This window comes from Chinchilla lanigera, unplaced genomic scaffold (assembly GCF_000276665.1).
Source record: "Chinchilla lanigera isolate Chin_1 unplaced genomic scaffold, ChiLan1.0 scaffold00002, whole genome shotgun sequence".
NCBI classification, from domain to species: domain Eukaryota; kingdom Metazoa; phylum Chordata; class Mammalia; order Rodentia; family Chinchillidae; genus Chinchilla; species Chinchilla lanigera.
The window spans coordinates 9,921,267-9,934,558 of NW_004955403.1; the positions used below are offsets into that span (position 1 = coordinate 9,921,267).

A 13,292-nucleotide genomic window follows, 5' to 3' on the forward strand; every position below is an offset into this window, starting at 1 on the left:
CAATGAATCATTGGTGGTTGGTGTTCAGCTAATCTTAATTATGTGATGATTAATTAGGAGACTCATTTTACTCACGGCACCAGCTTGCTCTTATATTGGAAGCGGTTTAACACCAGGGTTAAATAATGTGGACGGGATACAGAAGGTTTTAAATAAAGAAGAGTTGTACTTCTCGTTGCCAATCAGAAGAGAAGCAGATTCACAAACATATTCTCATGCTTCACACATGAGAAAGCTTTAACAAAGCCAGTTGGCTGGAACAATACTCCCGCCCCTTGTCTCCCTAAGGAGGAGAAGGGCGAGTTAAGAGTCCAAGGGCAAAAGTGAATCTGAGGATGAAGATATGCCACGTAGCTCCTAGGGGAAAGAGGAAAAAAAAAAGAACTCAGGATCTTTCAGAAAAGTAATATAAACTTCACATCTTAAAAGTTCAAGAAATTTAGTTATTCTCTACCTTAATCTCCAAATGACATGTCAAGTTTATTCACTTATTATTTTGTCGATTTCCTTCTTTCAAAAAAAAGACATGATTCTGCTTTCTGTAAATGGACAAGTCTGCCTGTAGTCAGTGCAACTTCTATATGAACAATGAGACATAAGACCACTGTGAGGGATTTGTGTGTAGTTACAGGATCAAATATTTACACGATGCATACTTTGTGTGTCAATAACAATATCTACAGTAAATAAAATCAATATAAAGTTTTTAAGAATGCAGTTTTCCTTCAGATGACAGGATCTAGAAACCTTCTTTCAGGCCCACTTTTCTTGGCAATTTTATGAACAATGAAACGCCCATCTTTTATTCTGTGGGCTCAGAGAGTTGAGCATTGTGTAAATACTGGTGACCATGTGACCACTGTTATTTTTGACTCTGACTTTTTGCAGGGTCCAAGTGCTAACTCCATTTACTGACGCCTCCTCCAGGAAAGGTTCTGGAAAGTTTCAAGTGCATACAATAAAAACAGTGATGAAGTACCTCAGGAATGTAGCTTTCCAAAGTTGTCATGAAAATGGTAAGCTGAGGAGCTGGGAAAATACTGTAACTTTCGGTAGAAAAAATGTCCATTGAAGGGGACAAAGAGACAGTGGGCAGTGAAGCCTTCCCTTTTGTCTTTCTTCGCCCAAAGCTTAAGACCACACAAAGGAAACAGGCATAGCACACAACTATTGTGGAGGAAAGGCCAAGAGATAAGAAGAAGAAAGACAAAGAAGACAGTCCAAAGTAGCTTGCATTCTTGTAGCTCTCTGTCCCAGGCAGAGGTTTTGCCTTTTGACTGGGAGGCTACTTTGGCTGGGGAGCTCTGCAAAGCAAAGTTGCACAAAGATTGAAGCAAGGAGCTCATTGTGTATGGGCAACTTTTGGCTGAAAGACAAAAGCTTAGATGTACTCCTATGTTTGTTGACTGAGTTAGGAAAGACACAAATGCTTGAAGCTCTCAGTCCAGTACAATGTTTGCATTTTCCTATCATTTTTCTCTCTTGTGTCATAACTTCTCTCAACCAGACCAGTCTGCTTCATCCCAGTGACTCATTTTTATTACAGATGATTTGCTTGTTACTGTCCTTTTCCCAAAAACAGGATGACCATTTCTTAGAAATGCTATTTGTACATACTGTATATTCCCTCTGGGTAGAAAGATAAAAATTATGCAAACAAAGAAATGCAAAGGCATGTTAAAAAAAAGGAAAAAAGGTGTGATTCAAAACTTTTTACAGCACTATCTGTCATTTTGCTTCTTCTATGTAGTTACAAAATTTACTTCTAGGGGAAAATGCTCTTATTTAGGAAAGCTCTTTACTGGGATATGTAGTTACAGAAAATAGAGCACCTATAGGGACAGGCTGTGAAAGTACACAAATTCCTTTAGTAATAAAGTAAAGAGTGCTAACCTTAGGGACAGAATGGTTTGGTTTTGATTGTGTGATCTATTATTAATTTAATGGTATGTAGGTTTATTCTCTAAGTTGTTGGTTAGTGTGGTGTGGGGCATTTTCCATTCTGAGGGTCCAGGCCCCAGGTCACAATGTACCCTATGCCTAAGGGAAATGGGTGCCGCAAAAGGGCCCTCTTTAATGGAACAGAAGAACAGATTAAGAAACATGAGCTCTATAGCCAGCATTAGACCATGTTTTATATTGTGATTCTCTGCCATCACCTTCACAGCTGCAGTATCACGTGATGCACAAAACAGCTGTGTATTAATGGGGACCTGGGTGTGATTGAAGTCCACACTTGGTACTAAGTGATGCGGGGAAGAAAGCACCCAGAAAGAACAGTGAGCAAGAGATGGCAGAGGTTAAAGGGAAGCCAGGAGTCCAGGATGAGTGATAAAGAGTCAGCGAAAGGAAAAGGTATGTGTCCCAACAATCCTTGGCGTTAGGGCTGAGCACCCTGGCCTTGATACAGTTAGATTAGATGGCAGGGAGAGGATTTGGTGGCTTTTGGCTTACTGAAGAAAATAAAATTGCCCACTTACTGTATCTCTGGATGTCAATCCAATAAAAATAGCACTTCTAAGTGTCTCTAGACTATGTTGCTAAAGTAGCAGTGACAATGGCTTACAGAGCAAATAACTTACTATGAAAGAACGTAGAGGATGGACAAAGCTAAAGGAACCCAAAGAGACAAGATGGTCGCTATGGCCCATCCAAGCTTGGGTGGATGTGGTACAGATGACTGTGCTGCTAGAGGGAAAATTTAGAGTTCCTTGGTGTCTGTCTCTGAACTCCAGGCATCTGCATCGTCTTGTGGGAGTGATGATTTGTAACTCCCTTCAAGAGTATAATGAAAGGACTACACATATTTCATTACCTTTTCACTGTTCATAGCTAGACATACTTGAAACTTAGTAAAATAATAAAACTGTGAATCTTTGATTATTTTTTAAAAAAGGAACAATCAGCAACCAAAGTGTAGAAAGATTTACATGTTACAATCTAATACTATGTTGTCTCTCTAAATCTACTTGCTGGTTTGAATAGACCATAAATTCCTCCAAAGTGACCATATATTGGCTTTCTTGGTGCCCTAGAGCATTGGTGGCAAACCTATGGCATGTGTCACTGAAAGCTCTAAAAGATTCACCATCATTGCCCCAGAGTAGCCTACAGTATTGGTGCTTAACAGGAAATGGAATCATTTTATTCATATAATTAAAAAAGATTTCAATATGTAAATTACTCTGAGAATTTTTAAAATAGAAAGTGCTTGAAAAAATACATCTGAACTACCACAATATGATCAATTAATGTAAATAATATAAGCTCTTAGGTAAATACGCGCATTATATATCCTTTGGAGCATATAAGACGTCATTGTCTCTAGTGGTCTCAGGAGTTACTCAAGGGTTTCAAAGAACATTTTTACATTTGGCTCTTATGCTTTTATGATTTTTATCCTGACAGCAGTGAAATTCTCCAGAATTAAACCTTAAGTCAGTCAGGCCATTTTCTTGGTTGTTTTAGATCTTTTTCTTCATTTGGCCAGTACCTGAAGAGGAGCATATCACTTCTCTAATCATGAAATAAAAGTTTCATTTATCACAAACCATTGTGCACATTAAGGCTGCTGTTTTACCCCAAGATGCCTCATGAGTAATTGGCTTCCTGTCTTTTTCCGTAGAGCTGAGACACGTATTACATTATTTAGAAAAAATAGCGCTGCTTTTGTTTTCAGTTAGACTTTCCCTTAGGAAAAGCAGCATCATTGAAGTCTACGGGCATCCAAGAATGACCCCTGTGGCGATCTTATCTTTTAATGTGGGACATGAAAATGATAATGGGCATAAGAAATGCTAACTGTTGGACTGAGAGTTCAGAACATTGTTATGTGGGACAAAAATAATTATATTAGTCAGATCAACTTAAATTCCTCTCTATTAGGGATTGAATTTTATTCATAGTCATCTTCAAACATGTAGTTCTTTCTATTCGTGCTTCAGACTAAAACTACAAGTAGAAAAATAATGTAATACCGGATATTAACAAACTACAATCAAATCTGTAGTCTAAAAATGGGCACAGTTGAGAGCTATCTAAAAGTTTTTTTAACCATTATACTTCATATTTAAAAAGAAAATTTATACCTCCACAGGTCAGACTTTTCATAAATGTTAACTTTGCTGTTCACATGTGTAGAGTGTCTGAGGTACACATGTGTGCACACATATATTGTTTTATAAAAACATATACGTGGCCAAAATAATAATTAAATGAAGTTTTTACACTACAGTGTCATCAAGAGGAAAGAATACAACAGAATTTTTCAAGTAATCTGTCACAAATATTTTAAGAGAACCATTTTGATATTTGGTGTATTACACTTTGCTAACAGAAAAGTTCCTTGGCAAAAAATGAGATATTACCACATGGCAAGATTTACAAGCTATTGTGAAGTGGAAAGCAGCAGTCACAGTTTTCTTTCCCTCACTGTCCTCAGAATGGCTCTCAGTCTAGTTTAACATGACAATAAGCTGAAGCATTACAAAGTAAAAGCTTTTTAACATGAGAATTATATTAAGAACCAAGTTCTAATATAATCCTGCCAATAAGGAAAACTGATCATGGAGTTAGGTACGGGTGTAATTTAAGAACAGCAGAATGTGACGGGGAAGAAAAGAATGGAATTGCTAGAGGGGGTTGTGTGATGAGCCCTAGGACTGAAGCATGCTAAATTACAGTCCTCGTACTCCCCAAGGCGTTTTTTCTTGCCTTACTCTTGCCACATGGATAGTGTGGCATCTGGAAGAGTTATTTTCAATACATCTAAAAGTCTATGAACATGTAAGATTGATCAAACAGAGATATCACTGTGTAATACAACAACCGTTGTTAATTTCCTATCACTTTATCTGAAATTCTGTATTGCTTGTATTGTTTTCGTGTTATTTTGTAAATGTATGTGTTTGTTAATATATTTTCATTCTTTTATCTTTAAAATAAAAAAGGTCTATGAACAAGGAGATGAAATCTCTTCTCGCTGTTTTTAAAGTTTGGCCTTGAGTTCTTTCTATTCATGCTCCAGACTAAAACTACAGGTAGAGAAACATACTGTATGTGCATCCAGGGAATGATGTAGGGCAATCTGACAATCATTTTACTTCCTATCAAAAAAAGGGTATTGGATATTAACATTGTAATAAGTGTAGCTGTTACTTGGGGCCAAGGCATCATTTCCCAGCCTTTATGCTTTACTGTAAATAAAAAAACAGCTTTCTTCCTAGTTAAAAGAATTTTAAACAAGAGAACAAAGGTTGAATGAGTGGGGTGAGTGTGGTGCTGAAGGGATGAAAAAGACATGGAAAGATTTCTGTTGATAAATTCTATAAGCAAAACTACACACTTGCTCATCTCTTAAAGGGGGTTGAAGGCTGACTGGTCAGGTCCACCAAAAAGTAGAGAGCTTTACTATTACTGACTGATCTGAATCTGAGCTTCTAGGCCTCTTCCCACAATACTGGGGCTCCTAGTGTAGATCTTATTTCCATGGCATCCTCTCAACATTCCCATTTCCTTGACCTGCGCCAGGTCTATGTCCTAGTTTGATCAGTTTTTCATGCTACCAGTTGAGATACTACGGTCTCACAGACCAGCCCCTTAGCTGCCACAGGAATAGAGGGCACAGGGAAAAATACGTGGTAAAGCAGGTGGAAAAGCAAAAGCTCAGAAACCAGACCAAATTAAATTTGATTTTTTGTCACTCACTTAACCATAATGTAGCTAGGGCAAATAAATGTACACATCTGACCCGGTATGCCCCTCTGTTTGTTTAAACTGGGAAATGTAGTAATCTTTGTAAAATACTTAGCGCAGTTTCTAGTTCATAATTAGCATTCTGTCCATTATACCTTTCAGGTTTTATTTACTGCTCAAAAGGAAAGAACAACTGAGATGAGGGACAAGAGAAATGAAAGAAAGAAGGGCAAAATATGTTTATATATGTACATAAGATAGCTAAGATAATTGTACTACTAATTTCCATTGGTTTATTGAAAGGAACAGTTAATGTTTAATTGTTTGATCAATCTTGCATGCCTATATTTTATTATCTGAGCAACCAATTTGAAGATAACAACAATCATTATTAACTTCCTACCACCTTGCTTGAAATTCTGTATCATTGTTATTACTTTTGTGGTTTTTGTTTATGTCTCTGTTAATTTGTTTTTGCTCTTTTCTCTTTAAAATAAAAAAAATTAGTACTCTGTAATTGTGGAAGGTGACACATGAATAAAGCCATCACTATTTATGTTGTTATTATTAGTATTATTATTTTGGTACTATTTGACCAAATCCTTCAGTGAAGCAATATACTCTACAGTTTGACTGCTGATGACTATCCCACCCTCTTATTAAACATTTTAATTCTTGAAGACATAATGCACAATCTTCTCTGCCCACACTATACTTTGGTTCTGCCTATTGACGCTGCATAGGACTGATTTATTCATTCATTTACCTTAAATCACACACATACAAAGACCACTCTTACTTAACACACTTATTTGAGAATGAGTTTTGTGCTAGGATATAAGAAATGAGAAAGATATGATATTCTATTAGTCAGCTCTGCACTACTACAATGAAAGAGCTAAGGCAGCTAACTTATGAAAAGGTATATTTAATTACTGATTTTAAAGGTTCAAAGTCCACTCTGATCAGGCAGAGTTTTTTTTTGTCTGTAATGGAGGTTGCAGATGGTCACACATCATGGTAAAGGTGCATGTAACAGCACGTGGTAACATCTTGAACAGAAGCAGAGAGAAAGAGAAGCCAAGTGGGGCCATGCTGGCTCTTTTATAACCCCATCCCAGGAAAACTCAAAGGGTCTCCCTAACTATCTTCCAGGAGCAGCTTTCCACTGAAGGACCTCCTCAAACCTCATTGTCTAGAATCTACCATCTCCCTGTGGCACCATCCTGCAGACCAAGCTTTTAATAGTAGTGTGTGCTTAAGGAACAAAAATGATATTTAAACTGCAGCACATATCAACAAGGGTCTTATAAATTATAATTAGAAAAATAATAAACCTGACAGATTCCAGGATGAGGCATATTGAAAGACAGGAGTAATCAATTACCACAACATAGCTGCTAGAACAGGTAGTGATTAAGTAGGGTTGTGAAAGAAAGGAAGGAATAGTTCAAGTATATGAGAATCAAACAAAGAGAGCACACCCCGGCAGAGGGTGCACTATGACAGAGATGTGAAAAGTTCAGATACTCTTGTATGAGAAGACAGATTGTCACGATTGGTGTCTAGGAGGCATGAAGAGAAAGGACAGAGATGAAGTACAGATTTAATGGGATTCCTATCTCACAGCGATGTATATCACTGGTAAGTTGGACACTTATTATGACACTTGTGCCTAGAGCAATAGGGAATCACGAGCTGATTTACTCCTGACGGCTTCATGTCTAAATTTCAATATATCACGGTGTCCTAAAGTGAATTGGTGAAAGCACCAACAAAGGTGGTAAAGCATTTAAACACACAGAAGGTGGTCACAGTGATTCTGGCAATATTTCTGTCCTTTAGATAACAACGTTTGATGTTCTCAAAGTGACTACAAATGCAACATGGTTTTATAAGCACTTAAGTCACACCACTCACTAACAGGGAACCAATTTCTGGCCTTGCATTCAGCAATATTATCTGTTATAGACGCTGCTCCAACCATCAGGATGATATTTTCATGTTGTATAGTGAAATTCTGTATTATCTCTAATGTTTTATCTAATAATTATTGTCTTATTCTCTTTAATGGTTTGAACAACCTTCCATTCTTACGTCTGGTAATATGAGCAACGTAGTTGAAGATAACAATGTGTAATATAACAACCACTGTTAATTCATATTATTTTGTCTAGAAACCCTGTTTCACTGTAAATGTTCTTGCTTTGGTTTGTTTATGTTTGTGATGCTGTTATGCTGCTATTGTTCTTTTTTTTCCTCATTTACTACTCTCTTTAAAACAAAATTAAAAAGATGAAATTTTCATTAACTTCTCCCAAATTTGAGTGTCTGAATGTTTTCAGTGATTTGATCTATCATTTCAAGTTCTTGCTACTTAACTGTTAGGTTGCTTATTTATTAACCTTTTATAGCAAACGAAACTTTGTGAGATAATTACCCTTACCCAAAGTTGTGCAATTAAATGCAGGCAAAGACGAGTGGAACCCAGATTTTCTGATCCATGTGCTGGGTGTCTTCAAACACACAAGTCTTGCTCACTGTGAAATCCTGTGTAAATTATTCTTTTAAATCGTTTTTATGTTGCCAGTGAAATGGAACTGGGTATTAAAGGTATGTGAACATAGATGATGAAGAATCAATATTTCATATATCCCCCAGTGGAAAATTATTTTCCATTTATATTTTTCCACTTATAAATTTTCCATTAGTATATGTTTTGATGCATAATAATTACCTTCATTTGGGGTACTGATACAGCATATGTTGGTCATTTTCATTTGCTTTTACCTCTTCCCTATTCTTTTTCTCTCTCCCTTCCTCCCCTTTCCTACCTCTAAAATGTCTACCTCTACTTGTCATCTATTATTTTACTCCTTATTTATATCATGTGTTTCTCATATAAAAGAAACCATTCTATATTTAAGATTCTATGCCTGATTCATTTCACCTATTATCTCAAAATTTATCCATTTTTTTCTACAAATGAGGCAAATTTAGCCTCTTTGTAGCTGAGGAATACTTCATTGTTTATATATACATTTCGTTCATTTATTCATCTGCTGTTGGACCCCTAGGTTGTTCCCATGATTTAGCTATTGTGAACTGCACTGCCTGGGTAGGCAGGTATCAGTGTAGTAGGAGAGGTAGGCAGTGTAGTAGGCATGTATCAGATACGCAGGAGAGGTAAACGTGGGTCAAATGGAATTACTTTTTAGTTTTTTGGAGAATCTCCATACTGATTTCCCTAGCGGTTGTACTAGTTTAAATTCCTACTACAATGTGGAAGGGTTCCTTTCTCCCCACATCCTTATAAGAATTTGTTTTTTATATCTTTAGTGATAGCTATTCTTATTGAAATAAAATAGAAGGGCCAGGGATATAGCTCAGCAGCATAAGTGCCTGCTTGGTAAGCATAAGGTCCTGAGTTTGATTCCCAGTACCAAAAAAACAAAACAAAACAAAACAAACCCTACCATTAAATAAAATAGAAACTCAGGAGTGTTTAATTCAACTTGCATGTCTTTAGTGGTCAATGATGCCGAATTTTTTTTCATGTATTTTTTGCTATACATACTTCCTCTGGTATATGTCTACTTATTTCATTTGCCAATTTTTTAATGTTTTTTTTTTTAATCTAGGTTTTTTTAGCTATCAGAAAAGTAGCTGGAAAAGCATTTTCTATTCTGCAGGTTGTTTTTTCACTCAGTTGATTATTTCCTTTCTGTGCAGAAAAAATTTAATTTTATATAATCCTATTTGTTGATCCTTGGTACACTTTCTTATTCAATCGGAATTCCAGTCAGGAAGTCCTTGCCTATGCCTGTGGTTCTGAGTATTTCCTCTATTTTCAGCAGAGTCAGTGTTTCTGGCTTATATCTAGGTATCTGAGCTATTCTGACTTGATTTTAGTACAGAGTGAGAAAACTGTGTTTAGATTCATTCTTCTGCACAAGGATGACCAGTTTTCACAGCACCATTTGTTAACGATGCTATCTTTTCTCCAGCATTTATTTTTAGCCCCTTTGTCAGAGACCAGATGATTAAAGTTACATGGGGCCTTTTTTGTGTCTTTTATTCTATTCCATTAGTCTACATATCTATTTATTATAGCACCACCCTATAGCTCTGCAGTTTAACCTGAATGCAGGATTATAATGCCTCCTGCTTCTTTTACCCAAGCATCCATTTCATGTCTAGATTTGGAACATTTTCACAATGATTTTGATGATTAAATTTTTATATACCTTCAGTTTTTTCACTAATCCTTCTTTAACTTCTGTAACTTTTATTTTTATTTTTTTACATTTTTAAGATCAGGAAAATTTATTGGAGAAAAGGTATGGTAAATAAGAATAGCTCCCAAGACAGGAGGTATCCTTAAGGGGTTTCCATCCTGTAACTTTTAGATTTGTTCTTTTAGAGTCATCCAGGAGCCCTTGAACCAACATTTCATGGTGTAGCATCACTGTGCTGATGGGCTAACACATCAGCCTTGGTTTCAAGTACTAATGTCCTCTCCTTTAATTGGTCATATTTACTGCCATAGGTTGCAACTGTGTTTTTATTTCCAAGATGTCTGCATGATTCCTCTAATCTCTAATTCTTTACTAAAGGTGTTACATCATGCATTGTCATCCTTAATTTGTTCAGGTGCCTGTTAGTCCTTAATTTGTTCAGGTGCCTTTTTAAATCTCACTCATCTTCTATGAGCTCACTGAACAGCTTAGTAATTGCTTCACGCATCTACTTATCTCTTCTTTCATCTCTTCAAACACTTTCAACATTTTCTTTTGGAGGTTTTTGTCTGAAAATTTCTCCCCTCCAGTGCACATGAGAGAAGCATTTCTGTTAGAATTAAAGTGTTTTGTAGATATCCTGTTGTCTTGTTTTCTCACATTTCTACTGTGTTTGTGTTGAGGCTGTAGATCAATTAGTGCAGAAAGCTCTGTCACTGTTGTAGAAATCTCTTAGTTGATGCATATCTCCCTGTGATGTGACCTTTGGTTGGATATGCCTCCGTGTTCAGGCGTATATTCAACTTATTCATCATATCAGGCTCAGTCCTATGCACTAAGGGGGGAAGAAAAGACAACTATTGTTTATATCAGCATCTACAAAACCAGCCATACATTAAAATATTATTTCAAAGTAGTTTAAAAATTCCACATATTTTCAACAACCCAAAAGACAGTGGAGTAGTATTGATGAAGAATGAGATGGGATATATAGGATGAGAGAATAGAAAAGGAAGAAAATAACTCAGAAGAGGAAAGAAGAGATAACTGAAAATGAAAAAAAGATAATGAAAGACTTTAGTGATATTATTTTTATAACCAGAATGGGGGGCACTTGAGGCTTATTTGTGGGGATGATATGAAGGAAGAAGAAGGAGGAAAATATTATTAGAAAGTGTTAGAAACTTTTAAGAAGTTTGGAACAAATTAATATGCTGGTAGAAACCATATTTTCAAAGCCTCCATACACTGCTCTTCATGAGAGTTAACTTGAGATGTCGACGTAAGATACTACAGGAACTAAAGCAGTACTTAACTCTTATTCATCACTGCACATACATATACCTCACTAAATATTCTAAGAGAACAGAAAAGAAAAGTGAGAAATATACATTGGGCTGAGAGTGTCACACAAAAATGAGGGAAAGAAGGGGGATTTGAGGGGAATAAATTATGGTAAGGGAAGTGATGGAGGGGAGGGAGGTTAAATCTAATTTATGACTGCCAAAAAAATTAATCTAGTCATCCCTATGATAGAACCATTGCCATGGGAGAACCTAATGTGACTTGGTAAGGAACCCTTTACTTAACAGAAATATCTCATCACATCAAATTAAAAAGCCTCTATAGAGCAAAGGAAACAACCAAAAGAGTAAAAAACAACCCACAGAGTGGGAAAAGATTTTGGCCAGTTACTCCTTGGAAAGAGGGCTAATATCCAAGCTATATAAAGAATGTAAAACAATTACACAGCTCAAAATAAAAGACCAATCAAAAAATAGGCACCTGAAATGAGTAGGCACCACTCAGAATAAGTATAAATGACAAATCAATACATGAAGAAATGTTCATCATCTCTGGCCACTAGACAAATACAAATTATAACACTGGAATTCCATCTTACTCCAGAAGGAATGGCTATTATCAACAAATCAAATAATAACAAATGCTGGCAAGGCTGTGTGACAAAATGAACCCTTCTACTTTGCAGTTGGGAATGTGAACTAGTACAAATCAATGCAGCATTTCCTCAAATGATCAAAACTAGAATTCCATTTTTTCCTAGCTGTTCCCCTTCCAGGTATCTTCCCAAAATCGTTAAAGACATCCTATTACAGGGATACATGCATACCCATGTTTATAACAGCAGAATTCATAATAGTTAAACTTTGGAAGTGTCATGTATGTTCATCAACAGATAATGAATAAAGAAAATGTGTTTTTTATACACAATAGAGTTCCACTCTGCCCTAAAGAAAAACGAACAAGTTATTTGTAAGAAAATCGAAGCACCTTGAGATCATGTTATATGAAATAAATCAAACACACAAATTTACATATTGCATTATTTCTCCTATATGATACCAAAAACATAAATGCAGAACAAGATAAAAGATAATTAGGAAATAGGGAGATAGCTCTTTTCCAAAAGGTAAGAACAAGAGATGGAGGTTGAGGGGAAAAATGGAAGAAGGGGATGAAAAACAAAATTAAAATGTGTTACGTACATAGCCACCTCCCCAGCTCTTACAGAAAGCAATACCAGAAGAGCAAATGAAAATAAATGAATGAATGAATAAATAAATAAATACACTGTGTTGGTAATTGTAACACAAAAGAAGAGGAAAGAGGAGATTTAAGAGGGTTGGAAGGGGGAGTAAGTAAAAAGGAAGGGGAGGCAGTTTGAATGTAATGTGATGGAGGGTACAAGAAGTCTAGTTTACGACCAAGACAAGAAACACAAATGTTGCTAACGCTATGAAACTACCCTCGGTGTGCAAGAACCTTGGGCGACTTGGTAACTGACAACTGAGGTCAGAGCAGTAACTCAGATGCCTACCTCTTACTGTCTCGCAAACACTCACACCTGGGCTTTCAAAAAGCAATGCCAGATAAAGAGGAAAAAAACAAACAAAAAACAAAACAAAACAAAAAAAAAACCGAAAACCTGCAAAAACAATCTCCCCAGTCAGGATTGGACCGAACCATTCTTGCCCCTTAGTCCAAACACACAGACCCTGCACCGCCAGGGGAGGCCCAGCAGGCTTCAGCTGGCTCCCTAAAATCCACCGACTTGTATTCTTGCCCACCAAAGGGAGGGAGGATCCAGATGGATCTCCAAGACTGCTTCGCACTCCCTCCGCGGGTCGCGCCGCCGGAACTCAGTCATGACTGGATGGAGGTTTGGCCCTGTCCTCTGAACAGGCGTCTGCAAGCTGAGGAAGGCGGCAGGTGGGGTGGGCACCAGTCTCCTGAGCTGGGGGAGGTTCCCCAGTCTCAGTCCCCTCCAGTCGACACTGATCCCAGTGGCTGTTCGCGTCTGCTCATCCCATGCCTTTCCACACCGCTCCGTGCCTGTCA

At 37.0% G+C, this 13,292-nt stretch overlaps 1 long non-coding RNA gene across 1 annotated transcript; it reads right to left on the minus strand.

Annotated features, from left to right (window-relative positions):
* Positions 1 to 10,280: 10,280 nt before the first annotated feature.
* On the minus strand, positions 10,281 to 13,036 carry LOC106148723. Its single transcript, XR_001234380.1, has 2 exons — positions 12,772 to 13,036; positions 10,281 to 10,767 (listed from the first exon to the last, which is right to left on the minus strand). It is a non-coding gene; the product is annotated as an uncharacterized LOC106148723 (long non-coding RNA).
* Positions 13,037 to 13,292: the final 256 nt, after the last annotated feature.